The sequence below is a fragment of the Apostichopus japonicus genome, chromosome 6 (genome assembly GCF_037975245.1).
Source record: "Apostichopus japonicus isolate 1M-3 chromosome 6, ASM3797524v1, whole genome shotgun sequence".
NCBI classification, from domain to species: Eukaryota; Metazoa; Echinodermata; class Holothuroidea; order Aspidochirotida; family Stichopodidae; genus Apostichopus; species Apostichopus japonicus.
Genome location: NC_092566.1, coordinates 12,351,270 through 12,372,488, shown reverse-complemented (window position 1 = coordinate 12,372,488; position 21,219 = coordinate 12,351,270). Strand labels below are relative to the sequence as shown.

At 38.5% G+C, this 21,219-nt stretch overlaps 1 long non-coding RNA gene across 1 annotated transcript; it reads right to left on the bottom strand.

Moving 5' to 3' along the window:
* Positions 1–6,064: 6,064 nt before the first annotated feature.
* LOC139969012 (uncharacterized) lies at positions 6,065–10,824 on the bottom strand. The gene is made up of 3 exons (XR_011793618.1): positions 10,275–10,824; positions 8,356–8,570; positions 6,065–7,651 (listed from the first exon to the last, which is right to left on the bottom strand). It is a non-coding gene; the product is annotated as an uncharacterized lncRNA (long non-coding RNA).
* Between the last annotated feature and the right edge of the window lie 10,395 nt (positions 10,825–21,219).

Below are 21,219 nucleotides of genomic sequence, written 5' to 3'. Positions count from 1 at the left end.
GACTTCTTAAGCTTTTTTGAGCCCCATTCAATATTGCAGTGTATTAACTTCATCATTCTTTTAACAAATTTACTCCAAATTGCTAGTTTCATGTTCTGGCATATGAACCTTTGTCATATCATGTGCATGAGTGCTGTAACTGGTTTAAAAGCTTGCAAAAGTGTTAAAAGGAGGATAGGGTGTTGGGGTAAATAGTTTAAAATAATATTAACAAAATTGTACCATATTTTGCTTTTCTTTTTTCCCATATGTTGCCACTGCTTGAATAAGACTAGTTGATAGGACTTTTGTGAGCTCCACCTTTGACAACAAGGTACAGTAGACTTCAACTGAATCTTGTTGGCAACCTCCTAGGAAAGTTTCAATAAACACAGATGTTTCTATGAAATGGGGAATCTGATGAACATTCCAATACTGCGAGTCTTTATTGGACATTTCAGCAGGAGGCAATAACCAATTCTGCTATCGTTACATAGGTCCTTCATAAAATGCCACTTAAAGAACTGTATTACTTTCTTGGGAAGGTGAATTTTATTGTCAAATACAACATCTGTCAAATATTTAGTTTCCCTACCTGTCCAACTCCCCCCCCCCCCCCCTCCATTTATCCCGAGTAGTTTACAGAAACTGGGACAGAACATTTTTTGTGGGAAACAAGGTTAAATAATGTTGTTTGAGGTATTGAGCATTTATCTATATTTCCCTTTCGAATCTAGATAGGAGGAAGTAGCAAACAATGCAAGGAAAACATGAAGTTCAAATGGATGCTTTAATTGCTTTTACCCAAAACATTGCTATATTCATTGATAAATATAATCCACTTCAAATTCAGTACCGTTATACAACATGCAAAAGAGATTTGATATTGATGTACTTTCTGAATTTAGACCATTGCAGGTGAACAAGTTTAACATTGGTTTTTAATTTGACTGTATGTAGTAAACACCGGTTACATAATGAACCTCAGATACAATGTCGTGTTAATACATATTACTGCTAGGAGCTGTTTAACAAACAGCAAAAGAAAAATTTATTACTTGACTATCAAGAGAGTTGCAGAACTCCACTCCTTCAACAACATTTACAGTGATGCAGACTTCAAAGCATATGTAAGGGCAACAACTGCCTATCTCTTTAAGAAATTTCCAAGTGCTTTCATTTCTAGCATTTGCATATGTTCAAAAGAAAAATGACAAAGCTTACTGTTATGACTTGCCTGGTGAGAAATAGGGTTTTCCTTTGATGCAAAATTCCAGTTATCGCAATTGTTGACAAACATGACTAGCTTTGGTTGAAGTATGAATTTCATTCATTATACTAAACTTTCGCTGTAGGTTAGGGTAACATAGATGTACAGGTTTGGGAGATTTGTTTAACCCATCTCCCTGTCGTCTGATATGAGATTAATGTGGCACCTCATTGCCAACTGTGTAAATTTGAATATACCTACTGAATGTTCTAGCAAGTTCTCGACCAATATTGATGAATTTGCATCTGGATGAATTTGCACTGGATGAATTTGCATTATGCCAACTATGTAAGGAGCCATTTCTTTAAACCTTGCAAGACTGGTCTATAGAGTTTCAGCTAATTTAATACAAAGCCTTGTAGAACCTGGGATGTGTTATCTAGAGTTGGATATACAACGAATAAAGCTACCGATCGATGAAGAATTCAAAGACTGTGTAATCCTATCCTACTTCAAAGGTGTGGTCGAAAGGTTTCCTAGTAAAATTACTGGTCCTTTCAGATCTGCAACTTCATCTTGAGTACTTCTTTTTGGTCACATTGTAGCTTGAAACAATTGAAAGTTGGAGACAGTACTTTGAAGATATGTGCTTCGGCACCATGTACCCAGTGGCGTAGCCACTGGGGGGGGGGGATGGGGGCGACAGCCCCATGAAAGCTTGTTGCCCCAAGTCGCCCTCCCACTGGGATTTTGGGTGTCGAAAAAATTACATGTGCAAAAAATATATCATTCATTGGTCTGCATGGTATTGAATCTCCATGATGACCACTCAAGAATGACCCTTCGACCGCAGACCGGCAGTAGGCTATAGTTGCTGAAAAACCTGATGTGACATAGGCCGAGATATGTCATGATATTTCAAAGCAACTTATCAGATTGTGTTTTTTCTTCTATTTCTCTAAACTATTTGATGACCATATCAAGACATGGAGATCTCAAAATAAAGGATGTTGTGAAACTTTAGGGCAGCCTACAAGGCCTGGGAAGTGTCATTTCCAACGATCTAGGAGGTCTTTATAGCTGAAAATTTCCCATACGCTGAGCGCCAACCCATGGTGGCACTCCACTCAGGTAGTAACAAGACGCCCTCCCAGGAATTGGTTAAGCCCCCCCCCTAAGCGCCCACCCTCTCCACTGAAACAATCCTGGCTACGTCACTGCATGTACCACAGGTTTATCTGATATCAAAGTGAAAGCGGCTTTCCACAAGAATAAAGAAAGCATATCTACATTTTTGTGTAACACCTACACAACTCAATCCCCACGCAAACAGGACTACCTACGTATAGTTTTCATTGAGGATTCCAATAATTCCTGCAATTTCCTACCAATAACATATGGAAAGTCACTCCTGTTATCGTGGTGGAGCTAGGGGTATTGGTCAGAGGGGGTGAGAATGGTCTGTATGGGCACTTTCGACCTTATCTAAGCAAAGCGCCACCACAGGTTGGCGCAGAGCGTACAGAAATATTTTGAGTAAAGATACTATATCGCACGAAATGACCCTTTCCGGGCCTTAATAATTTGCAGATAAACGAAGAATAAAAAGGTGTCATCACCAACAAAATGTGACAAATGTCGATAGGTAGATGAGAGCGCTAAAAAAAGTCAATAATCGCGAATAAGTAAAAAAAGTGATAAATAGCTGAAAAGGGCGCCAGTAGTCCATTTGAGTCCGTTAGGGGGGGGCCTCCGCCCCCCTGACTGTATTGACGCTCTGCCACTGTTGGGAGTGGATTGTAGGAAGAGGAGGAGGGGAGAGGGGCGGTGTTTTTTAACGGTTTGGGTGAGCGTCTGCAATGATTCGTAATGACAAGTTATCGCAAGCGTTCAACATGCTCAAATAAAATGAATGAATGAGGAGGAATTCATATCACTTTTCAACCATTTTTTGAAACAAATTGAGCGAATTGATTGCTAGTAATCTTGAAATTGGTTTTATCACGGTCATTTTCATGTTTCTCATATGTACCTTCTCATATAAAAGAATTCTGTACGTAATGTTATCAGAAATACTTTTAAAATGTCACCAAAGAGACTAAAATTTCTTTTCGAATTTGTTAATAATATTGTCTTTTAAGAGACACCGTAGATACGTTGCTCGGTTGGGTTTACTGCAATGGTGGCAAATGGAGACCAATATCCGCACTTAGTGGACCTAATGTTATAGTCGTGCATTGACCTTGAACAGAGGGGCCTACCGTGAAAACGTACGGAAAATTCATCCTTTTATATCTCAGCGAGACAATTCCACTGGATACAATAATTCGACTCAAAAGTCCTTAGATGTGGTCATCATAACAATCACAATAAAAGATATGTATGAAAAGCAAATTAAAGATATGATGGAAACTCAAATGTGGACCAAAAAACAATGTCCCTACGGATGCCGTTTAGTGACATTTACATAATTTGTGTGTAGTAGTTTCTGTAGCTCTTTTGTGGAAAAACTTTGCAGTATGCTTAAAGTTGGTAGTTCATCCATGCTTTAGATTAATGAGAGACATAGATCATCACGTTTTATGAGGAGGGAGGCTATGTTTAAAAATCTGGGTAATAGGTACTGTAACTCTTTTCTTGGAGAAAGCTTGGAACATGCGGATAAGGAAGAAAGTTTCGAGTTTCTCCCATGCATTAGATAAATGAGGGACCTAGATCATCACGCTTTGCGAGGATATCTCATATATTAGGTGTAAGAGAAGCGGTGATTGTGAGGAAGGGAAGGGGAGAATGGGGGGGGGTAAATGATGTTACCAGAGGGACCTAATAATTTGTCCTAAATGAGATTTTAAAAAATCCATTGATGTAAGTGAATTTCATTACTGCCTGCTCTCGCTGATTTCTTTTAACCCTATAGAGCGGAGTGTGTGAGGTGAAGAAGGGTAGGGCAGGATGGGGAAGGATAAATGACGATGTAACCAGGGGGGCTGATAATTCATTCAATAAGAGATTTGAAAATATATATATGGAAGTTAATATCATTACTGCCTGCTCTCACTGATTTCTTTCAACCCTAAGTTACGCTTATCGGAAGACTATAGGCCGATAATACAATGCTTTAACAAAGAGATGCTTCTAATTTATTACTTAAAACTGTGTAACTTTCACTAATTTATTTGGAAAAAAATATGCTTTAAGTTGAAAGACTCAGTAACGATCAATAAAGTAGAACAAAGATCGTTGCGTGCTGCGTGTAACGGTGAAGTTTCCTACATTGGGATGGAAGAGTATCAGGGAGTGTAGAATTGAGTGGGAAGTTAAATGACTGTGTAACTAAGAAATTAAAATCTTAGTGATAAAATCATTATTGCTTGCTCTTTGCTGATTTAACATTAGAATAAGTGTCTCTATAATCATTAGATAATCCTTTAACAAACAAGGTTCGGTTGGGAAAGGGGGGGGGATACTAGATGGATTGATGGGGAAGAATGATTGGGAGCCAGTGGCGGAGCTAGGGGTATTGGTCAGAGGGGGCGAGAATAGTCTGTATGGGCGCTTTCGACTTTATCTAAGCGGAGCGCCACCACAGGTTGGCGCAGAGCGTACAGAAATTTTTCCCTATATCGCCGGAAATGACCCTTTAGGTATAGGTGTCATCGCCAACAAAATGTGACAAATGTCAATAGGTAGATGAGAGCGCAATAAAAAAGTAAATAATCGTGAATAAGTAAAAAGTGGTGAATAGCTGAAAAGGGCGCCAGCTTTCCATTTGAGTCCGCCCCCCCCTCTGACTGTATGGACGCTCCGCCACTGCCTGTTATGACATTAGAAACAAAGACTGATATGAGATGAGTGTGGCATATACCTACTGACGACTGATAACAGTATTACAGTGCATGTTCTAGCCTTTTGACATCGTATGAATCTAGCACACAACGTACAGGTACAGTCTGGTACCATTATCCGTTTTGAGTGCTATTTAGGGGTTCTAGGACAAAATCCCCCCGGACAAATTCCCCCAGACAATATCCCCCTGACCCATACAAAGCCTGCCTGCAACAACCAGGGATGGCCCAGGTGTGACAGTCAAGGCATGGGACATTGCACTGGTTAGGGTACCAGTCAGGGGACTGGTCAGGGTACCAGTCAGGGTACTGGCAAGCGTAACTGTGAGGGCTCCTGTTAGGGTACCTGTGAGGGTACCGGTCAAGGTACTGGTCATGTGACTGGTCAGGGTACCGGTCATCATACTGGTCACTCTACCGGTCAGGGTTCCACTCAGTGTACTGGTTAGGGTACTGGTCAGGGGACTGGTCGGGAGATCATTGAGGGTAATTGCGAGGCTACCTGTTAGTGTGGCCATGGGATATAGCTCCATGGTGTGACATTTAAGGGACCAGTCAAGGTACTGGTCAAAGTACTGTTCATTGTACCAGTACTAGTAAGGGTACGTGTCAGAGTACGTGTCAGGGTGCCTTTCAGGATACCAGTTGGGATACCGGTCGGGGTACCGGTCGAGGTACCGGTCGAGGTACCGGCCGGGGTACAGGTCAGGGAGGGGTACCGGTGTGGGTAACTGTCAGGCTCACTATTAGGGTACCGGTCGGGGTATGGTCGGAGTACTGGTCCGGGAACCACTGAGAGTACCACTGAGAGTACCAATGGAGATACCGGTGAGGGTACCGGATGACGGTACCAGATTACGGTACCGGATGACGATACCGGGGACCGGGATGACACATTTTTGTAAAGAATTGATGGGATTTTTTATAGCTTGGGGAGATTTTGTCCTGGGGGGATTTTGGCTTGGGGGGATTTTGTCCTAGGGGGATTTTGTCCAGGGGGATTTTGTCCAGGGGGATTTTGTCCGGGGGATTTTGTCCTGTCACCCTATTTAGGTATTAGTATTGGACCAAAAACAGTATTAATGTCGGCACGAACCAAATGTTAAAGAAAGCTCAAATGTTGTTTGTCCATCTCTAACATCCCTGGTGGAACCATGGAAATATTTGAAAATTGTCAGCACTGCGGCAAGTCCCCCAGACATTTTGATATGTTACCATTATAGTTAACAAATTGGGTAAAGCCTGTTCAGGGAATGATGATAAGCAGCCCCTCCACTTTTATGTTTTTGACAAAATACTATACACTCAAAGCCAGATTTTTAAAGCAAAAAAATTATGGCTCAGGAACTAATGGTATACTGGCAGTTTTAAACTAAAATCGACAGTGAATATTAAATGAATTGCATCAGAACATAATTTAAGTAATGTATAAATGCATGCACAGTTGGAACTGTTCACTGTATGTTTAATTTTTTTTCACTCCTCAGAGGAATACTGCTACAAACAGTCAAACAACAAACAATTTTCAATTGATCAGGAATACAACAGAAAGTGTCCCTTTCTGTACACTACTGTACAGTATACTGTGTTGCTGACCTAAAACATAAAAAGAGATATAGGCAGTGAATGTGATTGCTTAAAATTCATCAAAAATTGTTGACGATTTGTTTTTTTAAACTTCTACCCAGAAATCTGGCTTATTACCAAACACATACAGTAGTGGAGATTAGCATGATATTAAAAGACGAGACACAATAAAAATTGTACAATCATATTCAAGCAGTTGATTGCATTTTCAATCCCAGTTTATATTTTCCACAAGATTTATTTCACATAAACCAGGATACTTGCACTATTTCATGACCTCAATTTACTGACCTCTCTCATACATGAGAAACATTTTGGGAACTAACTTATACCTCAAGTATTTATCTAGACTTACCAGTATAGGCTGTATCTAATACCGTAACCAATACAAATTACCACAATATCAGTTGTATAACAAGTTCCATGTTCTTGACAAGCAGCTGCAAATGTTCCCTAATACTTACAAAAACATGTGGTGCCACAATGTCACCAAACTAAAACATTTCAAGAAGTATATTGCAAAAGAATGAGTCCATTTATACAGTTAAATATGTAGAAGACTTCCCATGAAGACTGGTCTGCATTCTCTTGGTTCTGTCTGCTTGAAGCTTATAATATTAATTTCCTCTATCTTTTATATGGTGTAACAGTGTAACATATCCTGGAACTAGTTAGTTTTCTGTTACTGCTCTGCATTTATGTGAAGCAAATACTATATTACTGTACCAATCCAACAACTATTCCCAGCAACTCCCTAACTCCATTGAAAGATGTGCTGTGTCCCAGAGGATATACACGAGACGTGTGAATCTACTTCGCGATTTACAGGACATACTTTTGCTTTGCTTGGCATCGGCTTCTATGCAAGCTTTTAATTGATAAGCCCAACAAGGAGCTATACCACTATGTACAGCATGATGAAAAGCTTGGTTGATGATTGTATTCACCCACTGTAAAATGTGTGATAATCTTGCCTGGCATTTCTAATTAGGGCATATCCTTTGCTGTATCAGCCTGTAGATCTATCCATCTGTTGGTACAAAAAGAAAAGCTTTCTCTTAAAGATATGCTGATTTGGTCCCAATTACAGCACGCAATATAGCTTGGAATGTTTTGCGATTACCGCATAGACCTCACATGACCTCACACTCTACAAATGAAGAAAACAATGAACTGCTTTACAAAACTAAATCTCCTGTAAATCAGCCAATATTTTAATCATCTCACAACCTTTCATATATACTATTTTCACTGTAAATTTCAATTCGTTTATCCATCCCATATTGGGCCCATTAATTCTTGATTCATCTTGCCTTGTATACAACATTACACATTTTATTTATGCAGCCATGCATTCAATTGGAGCTGAAACAGCTCCCTACCATAGCAAGTGCTTTTAAAAGTTGCAAGTCATTTAAGCTTTACCAATTGTAAAGATTTCAAAATTTAAATATACATGTACATTTTATGTGGACCTAACCTGACAATTTGGTGTTGTCCTGCATTGACCTTTAAGAGTGGATATAGCTCTAGTGTAGTTAAATACTATGGAGATAGAGGAAAAGATACCACCACATTAACCAGATCATACAAAAGTTTTCATCCCTTCTGATTGTTTCTTTCTTCATTCCATAACTTTGGAATAAATTACCTCAGATGTTACTCGTATTTGAGATAATAGAGTCCTATGGTATCAAGTTTATGCGATGTCAAACCTACAGAATATTAACTTACTTTTTGGTTAATTCAGAAAATATCTTCCATTTTGCTGTCAATGATGCAGTAGGTCACCACATCAGTCTGTCCCAGACGGCATCTGTGCTCTAGCTATGATTGCTACCGTTCCAACATTGACTTTTTCACTGCATGGCAGCTACATCGTACAGTGTTATTCCCTTGGATAGTGGGCTGTTGTCATTCATCTTGAGAATGTTGATCATCAAATTTGTCTGAGAAAACATTAACAGTGCCAATCAAATAAATATCAAATGGTCAGAGTGTAGATGTGCATTATTTCAATTTTTATTGTACACTTCTCTCCAATATATTTTGGGCCAATACAGAGCTCAGATCTTTAACACTGAATATTGCACATTTAGTCAACTTGGTATTACTTATGGATCTAAATAGACTTAACAAAATGACTTATATGCAAGGGAGGGGATAGAAGGCTTCATCAAATTTTTGTGTTATATAGATTTTTGGAGGATGTTAACTTTTAATTAGGTGCACTCTGCTTTTGTAACAGTAACATTATGGAACTGTACTGACTCAATAACTTTTTGGACGCATGGCATTGCTATTTTGTACAAATTTTGGCTAGTTATAAATAAGACACAAAAGAAACACAATGCATCACTTGAGAGACTTAGATTAAAGGTATTCTGCATTGGCCCAAATTTGATGCTGGATTTTCAAGTATTATATCCTTTAACTGTTTTTATTGATACCCTCACTGGGATATTCAGACATCTTACAGTACAGTGGTGTTTAGAATGTCTGAGAATATTTTGGAGAGTAAAGACTTCCAAGAACTTTTTGAAAAGTTCTAGCAATTATAGCATGTCTTATTCAATACAGGCTACTTGTAAGTTACATTCGCATGGTGACTTCAGTCTCTAATAATCTAGGCATAGCTACTGTACAGTATAGTAAAGGCTTCATAATTGACGCACCCCCGTAATTGACGCACCTTTAATTATTACTAGCAACGATACAGCAGGCCACCTAAACTTTTTTGCAGTCAAGCAGAATTATATATTTCATGAGTTTGAATCCATTTGAGGTATTTGCTGACCAAATTGTGGTATTTTTTAAGCTTTTAACACCCTCGCCCCAGTTTTGCACGTTTTTTGGCCATTTGGAAATCTTACACCCTAAAAATACCCAACATTACCTCAATATGATAACACTACTCTCTGGGACCTGACCTGTCTGAGCTTAGAGGCTCAGAGCATAGCAAACAGCATCTAAAGTCAATGGATGTATACTAAGGCCTACACTACAGTTAGCTTATCGACGAATGTGTCAATTTAGGGGTATGAAAGAACTTGACACGGCAGACATTTTGTGGTCAAATTCTGCTCAATTGTACGGTGCATAAGCACAGAACCTTAAATATTTTGACATCAGAACCTTTCTGAGGAACTACACATATGAAAAACACATACAGTTGAGTAATTTGGATTTTTACTTGATTGATATCATTGATCAAATCCTTAAGTGCGTCAATTATGAGCCCACCATGCTACAGTATCTGGTCATGATTAGGGCAATGCACAGTAACATTATTGTCCAGCAAAATCTAAGGCCATATATGATACATACATGCACAGTAGGCTAAGAAGTTAAGCTGACCTACTTGAAATCTAATTTCTCTGGCAGTTGGTATTAATTTGTAGCTCAAACTACAGACCAGTTTACCCTTGACCCAATGCTAAGGTAGTGTTAGGACTTGGACTATGGCCCTAGGCTACAGCCGAACGTAGGCTAGGCCTTACAAGTTTTAGGCTAGAAGCTAGGCTAGAAGCTAGTCTAGACTATAGTATTGGAATATGGGTATGAACAAATTACGTGAAGCTGTATGCAACAACGTTATAATATCAACGTTATTAATATCACCAAACTTTATTGACTAATCTCATGGACCTTACCTGAAGTTGTTGGTGAGACGTTTTCGTGTTAACGGTACTTTTTTAAGAATAAGTCAACAAGGAAAGAACCTGGGCACGAAAACCAAACTACCGAACGACTGACCCGATCTCAAGCCCGTCCCCTTGCATCGAGAGGGAACAGATACTACACATCATCTTAGCCGAAACTGTTATTGGGTTGCATGCAATGCAGCCTATGCGTATGCTTTAGCGTTAGCCCTGGCGTATACAGTGTACACAGTGTACAGCGTATACACTGAATACAGGCTACTGCCGCTGTCAAGAAAACTACGGATGCCTGTACGTCAAGTAAACTTATATACCAACTGGGTGATATACTTTGAGAGCAAGACTTAGGTTTACCGTAAGGGTTTAACCAATTGAATTTTTCCTTGCCAAATGACCCAAAAAGTAGGTAGCAACTTTTTAACGACTGATATGCAGTCTTAGTACCTTAAGGTATACTGATGTTAAATTTCAAGTTGATCCAATCATTTCACCTCAGGTAAACCTAAGCACCAACTTGGAGAAGTAAACATTCATACCAATCCAGTGCTATTTATATATATATATATATATATATATATATACAGGTGATACAGGTGTCAAACGCCTACAGTGAAATTACGACCTTCCTTACCGGTTTCGAACCTCTGGACATACAGGAGGCCCGGGTTCGAATCCTGGTGGAGGCTGGAAGTTTTTTCACTGTTCTGGATTTTTCATATATAATGTATATATATATATATATATATATAGAAATGTATATATATGTATGTATGTATATATATATATATGTATGTATATATATGTATGTATATATATATGTATGTATATATATATATATATTATACAGTATACAAAATATCAAGACGCGCGCGAACAAGTTTGGGGATGAAAGTTGCTACACAGGTACTGGTACTCATATATTTATTAGTTCCTACAATGGGAGTAATAAATTTACTGTACAGATTACAGCTGTCAATTCGATAAATTCATATCAAGGAACTTCCATTGTTTGCAAGGTAGAAGGTTTTAGTTCTTGAAAGCCATATTGACATTTTATTTCACTGTCTGGATCCAACAAGGTATCCTTGCATTCATACAATATGACCAGAATACAGCATCAATAGGTGAATTTTCATATTCCAGTATAAAACACTTAAGTTATTGTTTGACTTCAAATAGCAATGAAGGCATCTACTTTAGGCTGCAACTTAGATATGTTAGGGTATATATGCCATTTAAGTATTACCCCACATGCTACACTGGTACTCATATCATATTTATTAGTTCCTACAATGGGAGTAACGAATTTTCTGTACAGATTACCGATGTCAATTCGATGAATTCATACATACAGTAGGAACTTCCATTGTTTGCAAGGTAGGTTTTAGTTCTTGAAGCCATATTGACATTTTATTTCATTGTCTGTACCCAACAAGGTATCCTGGCACCAGGGACTTCACTAGAGGGGGGTGGGGGTTGTGGGGGTGTCTCATTCCCCCAATCTTGGTAAAACTGACGATAGTTGGAAAAATGAGGTGCGACAGTCGGATATTCCGACTGTCGGACTCGAATTTACCTAGGCCTATTCATATATTTCTGTGATTGTGAACGACCTAAAAATTGAAAATTTCGCTCAGTATTGACCTATAATCAGTCATATTTACCATGTTTTACTTGCCACTTTGAGAAATTGTATCTTGCGATCCTTATACTCCAACTATACAAAACTTTGTATGATTTTGAATGTACTCACAAAAATACTCCAATTTAAAAATACTTCAATTTGGTTAATTTATGTACTAATTTTGCTATTTGGTGGGTTGACCCTGTTTGCTAGCTTCAAGTAAGTTCAGTTTATATCAGGGACGTAGCCAGGGGGTGCAGTGGGAGCAACTGCCCCCCCCCCCCCCATTTCAGTGTGGAAAAAATGTTAAAAACTGTTGAGTTTTTGCATGGTATTTTGTGAGTGCTCTTTTGATCTTGAATATTGATCAGCTCCGTTAACTATAATCGTAGGAACATTCAGGCCTACCGATTCAGCTACTTAGTTTGGCAGATGCAATAAGCTAAATTTAGCCTATAGCCTATTACCAGCCTACAGTTGGCCACTGCGTAATAAAATACATATAGCCTACCACCGGTGTGAAGTTAGATACTTATTCCTCGTTCGACATTCGCGAATGAGTAACTGCATTCAGTTACTTATTCGAAATGATATCGACTTAACACCTATGGCAAGAGTTCATGTTACCCATCGGTTTGGTGATCCAAGGCGTGCTGCTTAAATTAGGGCCCAAAGCTTTTTCGTTGTTCCTGTTACACTCATTAAAGAAGTATGATTTAGTGGTCATTTAAATTCATATGACCCATTGGTTACAGGTGGTCCAAGGCATGCTGGTTGTGCTTTTGTCCTAAATGGGTTTTTTTTCAGTTCCTGTTACATTCATTTAAAAAAAGTTGATTTAGTGGTCACTTTAATTGGTCAAGAACTCTTTGGACCGGGCAAGACGCATTATGGTACCCTTCTACATTGTCATTAGAGTTCAAATGACCCATAGATAAACCTCTTTCCACGACCAATGCTGAACATTCTTGTAAGAAAGCTTTCGTCTTGCCATGGGTGTTACGTCGATACCATTGTCGAATAAGTAACTGCATAGCAGTTACTCATTCGCGAATTTCGAACGAGGAACAAGGAATAAGTATCTAACTTCACACCTACCTAACCGCACTGGATGGAGAGTCATGAATCGTTTGCACATCGGCGATGTCAACGTGCGTTCTCATCCTTTCTTTGATTCGTCATTAGTTGTTCACGAACAGCATGTTATGAAGCTAAGCTAGTAATTGTACGTGATACAAGCTTCCTGTAAATAATTATGACACTGCTAAATATGAAAGTTTATATTTTCCATTAGTTAAGTTCATCAAATGTATTCAAGTCCAGACATTGGACAATAAACAAGAATCATCCTACTGGAAAAATTGTAAAAGAGCTATGCTTGTCTTTCTGATATAATACAGTATGTAAATGAACATGTAAAAGCATAATTAAAACTGGAAACATCTGCTGATAATATGGTAATGATGAAACTGGCAAAACATTGCACCAGATCCCATCTAATGACCTTCAATTGTTTGAAAATGTCTCAAACGGGAGGGGGGCACACCCTCCCCTTAGACTCCTCATCTATATCAATTGCAAAATGTGCTCCCCCCTTGCAATTTTCTGGCTATGTCGCTGGTATATTGTCTCTATGGTATACAATTAAAACACTAAATGCTAGTCAGTATAGTAGTTGTAACCATTACAGTACGTATCACTGAACTCTTTAATCTTTGCCAAAATTGGTTCATATTTTATTATTCAGACAATTACATCTTATACAGTTTTAAAAGATAAGTGTAAGACTACTTTGGCCAAATTTAGACTAGAATATATTTTATAGAAATAGTTCAGTTGTTATTTTGTTTGCGGAATCGGGCCCACATAATAATGTATAGCTTAGTAGTAGACAATAATCTTCCTCAGATGTAATGACCATAAAATAATAAAAAAAGGTATTAGGTTTACATCAAATAACTAAGGTTTGAGCAGTGAAAAAAGTGTTCTGGGATTGGCCTAAAATTTAACTTCTGGATGATTTCCTTCATTTTTTGTTGTACAAGTTATATTCCTCAAAGTATCAGCTTTTCCAACTTCCATTGGGCCCTAGGCTCTAGGTTTAACTAGTTACAACTGATTATCTCAATTGTACAGTGGCTGAGAAATCATATGATGCTGAGAAATCTCTCGATTTTACCACCATCTAAGGTTGTACATTCTTTAAAAATTATTGGGTAAATAATTTGGTGCATGTAACATTTAGGCGATACTAAGTATGTTCTCCCCGCCCTAGGGATATTTCCTCCCCGCCCTAGGGATATTTCTTGGCTACGGTTTCACATTGGCAGAGTCAGACTGACTAAAATTTAATATTAGCGCCCTTTACAGCTATTTTATGTGCACATGACTGCCAAGAAAACACTACTAGTTTCAGTCACGGTTGTAGAACTTTGTTTTATCTGCGAACTTTGCCTATTCATCTTAGAGCAGAGTTAAATATCAGGTTATTAGTTAATACGGGTTGGCGTATATCACCACCGAATTTAGCCATATCAAATTTATATAAAGGCCTACGTGAGAACCGCAACCACTGAAAACTGTATGTTTTAACCGTATGTTTTTATACTTATTTCTAAGAACTCTATTGGTCCTTGACGAAGATAATAGGCAGATTGTTACTTTTTGGTAATTCACTATGTCGTCGAATATAATTTGTTGAAAAAAAGAAAGGTTTCCCCTTTGTTACACTAACATAGCTTTTGTAGTTATTAGTCTACGTAGCCTTCAAGCAGATAACTTATACTCAGTTGCTTACCTGCTTAACCAGAGTGATTAATTAGTTTGTGAAGTGAGGGCCAGTGGGTGCAAATGTACCGAGAAAAGTTCAGATTAAAAGTGCAGTCGCAAAAGATGGGGTGTCTGACTGACTGTATTGTTGACAAGTTACGTGGGGGGGGGGGGGGTACCAGGCAGCAGTCTGAATTTTCTGGCTTCAAAACCCATCCAGTTGGAATTTCAGCTACTACACCCCAATAATAATCAGGCCTTAGCTACATCCCTGCCTGGCCTTCATACAATATGACCAGAATATAGCATCAATGGGTGAATTTTCATATTCCAGTACAAGACCTCAGTAAAAGTTATTGTTTGACTTCTAATAGCAATGAAGGCATCTACTTTAGGCTGCAACTTAGATGAATTAAGGTACAGTACATTTATATCATATTTCAGTTCTGTACCCCACAAGCTACACTGGTACTCATATCATATTTATAAGGTCCTACAATGGGAATAATAAATTAAATGTACAGATTATCGCTGTCATTTCCATTAATTTATCAAGGAATTTCCATTGTTTACTATGTACATGTTTAAATTTGTTGATGTTGTGTGAATAGCCTTGAAGAAAATAAAAACAATATACTGTAAATGGGAAGAAAACTTACTAACTTACCGATCTATAGTTCCACCAATCTAATAACAGTACATGACGGTGTTGCCATCTTCCTTGGTTCTCACTCTTCACGATGCCTCCTCCGGAGAAATGATTTCTCCCCTATATTCCAGCAAGAATTCACCTTGCCTGAATTGCTTTGTTGCAAACACTCCTCTCCCTGTCAAGATATCAAAAAAGAACTGATTGAAAAAGATTGTCTAATACAGGGATAGAGAATAGAATAATTCTTTGATGTCTTTTTCCTTCGCGGGAGGGGGGGTTGGCAATGCCTCACAGCTCCCCCCAATCTCCTTTGCACAGACCACTGGGGTAGTATCACCACTGTACTGGAGGACTGAATTTAGTAAAATTCAAAATGGTAATGTGCATATGGTCAGTGGCAAGGTGGGGAGGGGGAGAAGAGAGAGGTGCATCAAGACGGTTTTCCCCCCAAATCTATCTTGTCATCCCAAACCCTTGGTGCCCCAAATGCTACATAGGCTGAAAAATCCTTGAAGCTTTTCTCAAATTAATATCTTATGAGGTTAGACAGCCCTCAAGTTTTAGAGCTATTGCTTTTAAATGGGACATCAGAAAATGAGATGTTTATTGGCAATATAAATAGAAGCTCTTTCTTTGGCATTCAATCATTTATATTCCTCACATCCACACTTTGAAATGTCTAACAAGGCACTGCATAGGACTGGCCATACCTGGTCATTAGTTCATATCAAGGAATTTCTACTGTTTGCTAGGTAGAAGGCTTTAGTTCTTGAAAGACAGATTGACCTTTTTATTTCACTGTCTGTACCCCACAAGGTATCCTGGCACTCATACAATATGACAGCATCAATAAATGTGAATTTTCATATTCCAGTATGAAACCTCAATAAAAGTTATTGTTTGACTTCTAATAGCAATGAAGGCATCTACTTTAGGCTGCAAATTAGATGCATTCAGGTATATTTATATGCAATTTAATTTCTGTACCACTGTACCACACAAGCTACACTGGTACTCATATCTATTTATTAGCTCCTACAATGCGAATAATAATTTTTTGTACAGATTATATAATATATACCCTATATATATATATATATATATATATATATATAAAAAATGAAAATCGTAATGAGTTGGAAAATCAAGAACAGTGAAAAAACTTTCAGCCTCCACCGGGATTCGAACCACGGGCCTCCCGCTCTGTACGCGGACACCCTAACCACTAGGCTATGGACGCTGATTGTATGTCCAGAGGTTCGAAACCGGAAAGGAAGATCGTAATTCCACTGTAGGCGTTTGTCACCTGTATCGAACAATACTAGTTCTGTTTTTGGTGACATATTTTGCCTTACTCTAGAGATCAAACATTGCATATATATATATATATATATATATATATATATATATATATATATATATATATATAATATTTAGCCAAAAACTCATTGGTTTGAAGGCATCAATATATCCTAACTAACCTTGTAGTTCCTAACTTTTACACCTTTATTTGACTTGATGCTAAGTAATCATTTTCTCCTTGATTCATAATTTCATGGAAGGTATGTAGTTTCACTTTGAACTTAATTAGTGTTTCTTTTACACCACAATCATCTTATTTTTTGCCCATGGAACAGCTTAAAAGCCTTTCAAGTATATAGACAGTTGAGCTACAGCAAATCAGGGTTAAACAACACAAACCTGAAAAACGTCATTCATTTAATTAAGTGTCCAATTGGTTATTTAAGGAATAATTAAAACACAACATGTATACATGCTAGCACCATTGTTCTTCACAAGGTATCTTCATCCTCACTGTTACCCCTAAGGTATCCTCACGCTCATTGCTGTTTCTCACAAGGTGTTCCCCATATATGTAAGGTATTAAGTTTGGGTTTAAGCAACATTGATTTAAGAATGCTCCAGCTGTTTTCCAAAGGTACATAGTTTCTTCACTAGGGGAGTTGTCAGATGTAGGTACAGTACAGTGTATTTGGATGAGATTTTAGTCTTTGCACCCACTTTTGATTAACATGTAGAGAGAGATAGAGTACAAGTAGTTCTGAAAAGCTTACAAGAGAAGGGTATAACCCTTAAACCAGCAAAGTGTAAGATGTTCCAAAGAGAGGTACGATATCTGGCTAGAATCATATTGGAGGTTTACAACTTATGGACCCAGAAGAAATAAGGGCAGTGGTCTCACTTAAAAGGAAACCACCATCTACAGTAAGAGATTTGAGACAAATACTAGGCCTCGGTTGGTATTATCGTAGCTCTATATCCCGAACTTCTCACATATTGCAGGGTCCACTCTATCAGTTACAGGGGTCATCAAGAAAGGATGAGGGTAAACCCCCAGACAAAAACAGCAAAAAGGAGTAACATACCCCAACTTTCCTCAAAACAGAAGGTTGTGTCAACTTGTGTGGACCCAAAAACATCAACATACCCATGGAGACTTTGATTGACCACAAAACATGTCACCCAGTTCTGACATACCCTAATTTCACTCAGCCGTATGTACTGCACACAGATTTATCTGATAAAGGATTGGGTGGTGGGTGTACTATATCAATTACAGGCTGGGAGATTAAGAGTAATAGCCTTTGGGTCCCGAACCTTGACACTGGCAGAAAAGAACTACCATTTACATTTAGGTTATCTAGAGTTTTCAGCTCTTATATGGGCCATCACTGATTGCTTTCATGACTATCTGCTGTACCCACTTTACTGTTTATACTGACAGTAACCCTCTGACTTATATTTTGACAACTGCTAGACTCAACACCCCAGGACATCGGTGGGTTGCAGAATTATCTCCCAATCACTCCAATGCAAACTGAGACTACTAAACATCAGCAGCCACTACATAATACTAAAGCTCAGCAATTCATGGAGGAAGATCTTAGTGATCATCAAAGTGACTCTGACAGTGATGAGGAATTGTATTGCAAGTACAGGTGAGGGCACACTTTAGATGACATTGCCCTAGAACCGAATGACATTGACCATAATGACTCACATGGCAAAGTTATCAGAAGATCTCATCGCGATCGCACGCCTACTGTAAGTGATATTTGACTTACGACTTGCGACAGACTGGGATCTCCGGCCCAAATTGAAACTGCTGTCAATGTTCAAAATCGAGAGTGTTATGTGTCAAATATTGGTAATGCCCACAACAGAAATACAGGCATATGTGGGACCAAAGTAAATATCCAAAAGCAAAATCTGTGGTTCACCCCCATGCTCCAGTCGGAGGACAAATTTACAATATGTGGATACCTCATGTAATGCACAGTAGTAATAGAATATATCAGCTAAGCCAACCTTATCATCAGCATGGTTACAATTTTAATGTAGGAAGTCACCGTCAGTTGTGTACTAGAGGAGCCATTTGTTAAATCCTAATTATGTAAGCAAGCAAGCATCTTTTTTGTTTCCAGGCTGTAAGTGTTTTGTAAGCATGGAACCCTATATCATGTTTAAAGGTTTCTCTATTGTATTGGAATTTGTAATTTGAATTTGTAATTTGAATTTGTAATTTTCAGAATCTATATGGACATGGGTAGAAATTGTATTATTAGCGGTGCTCAACCCAATATCATTCTACAGCATATTCTCTCCACTGATGTGGCAAATGGATATAATGTTGCTATATATTGCATTCCTGTGATGTGGAAGGAGATCTCAAAGGTTCACAAATTATCCCAACCCTAGTTAAATGCAGATAACATGTGTTATTCGCAGAAAACATGTAAGGTTTTTCAGTGTATGTGCACAGGACCGGTGCTATGCATGTCATTCACATTTCTTTAGGTGCTATTGTTGGGGATGATCCCTTTAAAGGTGGTGAGGGTATATGGGCACAAGCCCTCCCCTGCCCTACGAAGAAAACGTAAGAATCATCCAAACATGATGGTTGTTTAGTCACTTGGGACAACAACAGACATTGAACCATTTTCTTAAAACTGATTATTATCCCCTTTTTTCAACCATTTATACATGTTCATGTTTCACTATTTTATTGGTCTGTGCACTTCACAAGAAATAGGGAGTGCACATGCACTTTGGCTAGTAAACGTAGTTTATATATTATATTCAAGTTTCTTTCTATTTACTGGCAGAGAAAACAATAAAGTTTGTGACTGTAACAGGATCTCTGAAATAACATCTTTGACATTACTCTCTCTTTTCAGTGTCTCCCCCCATCCCCCCTCCGCCCCCGGTCAAATGGCACTTCCCAGTGTAACAATAACTTTGCTTAACCCTACAGTTAAACTTAGTTAGCACTAATGTGGGGAATTCCATGTAAGAATCTTGGAATATCTGTGTTAGCATTATACAACTATATGTGTATACCATGCTACAATAGTGTCAAACCTAGGCCCAAGTTAGAGAATGATATAGCAACTTGTTTTAGAGCCAGCCTACAGTACGTAGACCAGCAGATTGCTGGTAATAGGTTCAAGGCTTAACCTATACTATAGCCTTATTAATATTAATCTTCTTTAGCCTACATCGCAAAGTCAACAGCATATTCTTTCAGCTAAGTATAGTAAAGGACGAAATAATTGTAATATGTAAAGTTTGGCCTTGTTACTAACACAGTTTCTCCTGAAATATGGCTACCAGCTTAACCTACTTTATTTATATTGTAAGTGACATTATGCACGTTCGTATATATGAAGTATATTACTTCAGTTACATAAGGGCCTAGGCCTAGGCCTATACCTCACAATTCACAATGTTTGACTACGTTAAAACGTATAGGGCATAGGCTAGGCCTAATGCAAGTTAGTCATAACGTTACACCTTACAAGTTACAGCTGTTCCTATCGACCTTCATCCAGCAGTTCCCAACTTTACCGACAAATTCTCCCTTCTGTCACTTGGAAAGCTTACCCTTTGGAAACCATTTTCAGACATGCTGCTACACCCCGGCAACGCGTCACGGCATGATCTCTATTTTTGCAGTATTTCTTAAAAATATCAGCCAACTTCTCACTGGTACTAGTACAGTAGTATACTAGTAGTATAAGTAGTAAGTTGATTCTCGTCTATCCGACATGCTCAGTGATTAACCTCCGCCACGTATCACGATCTTGTGCAAGGTTTATTGCTTCCTCGAAATTATTAATGTTAACGTCCTTAAATTGCGACTTTATTTTTCCAAGCAAGGTAGTCACGGGCCTTCCTACTGGTTTAGCAGTATGTCTTAATGCTTCTCTTAAAGCAACCTTTGCTGGAGCGTCCTCCTGGGATCTTGCTACATGACCGAAAAATCTCAATCTTCTATGTGCGACTATGGATGACCAAGGTGACTAGTACTAGTAGTAGTAAGCCGACAAGATTTGTGTACAAAATCAATGTCGTCTGCTCATATCATTTACGATAATTAAAGGCCATCAGCTGAAAGTCGATTTTCGCTTTTTTCGTTCCAGCAACTGCGGAACTAATATTTCTCTACAGCATTGAATACATGAATTTACGAGGATTAATGATTCAAAAGTTCTCCATGTGCTTTCCTGCACTTTTTTTCGCAATGCCGCTCGAAAGATCCAACTATATTTTTTATTGCGAATGTTAAGAAAGCTGCCGTGTTACGTTCAAAAGTCGTGCGCCAGTGAGATATCTTGTATCATGTGATACGAATTGTCCAATGAGCCATGGGTTCTGAGTGCACTCTTTGTAGAAAACAGCAAACATGGCGGCTCCCACGGGAGGCGAGTATTTTTTTCCTAGAACGCTAGCGCAAATATTGCGCAACAATTGCCGTATTAGGAATCTAGGCTCCGCCCACATTTATTATGTACCTCAACTCCAACAGAAGAGAGAGTGCATACACTGCATACATACTTGTATTGTACATACTTGTATGTACTGTACAT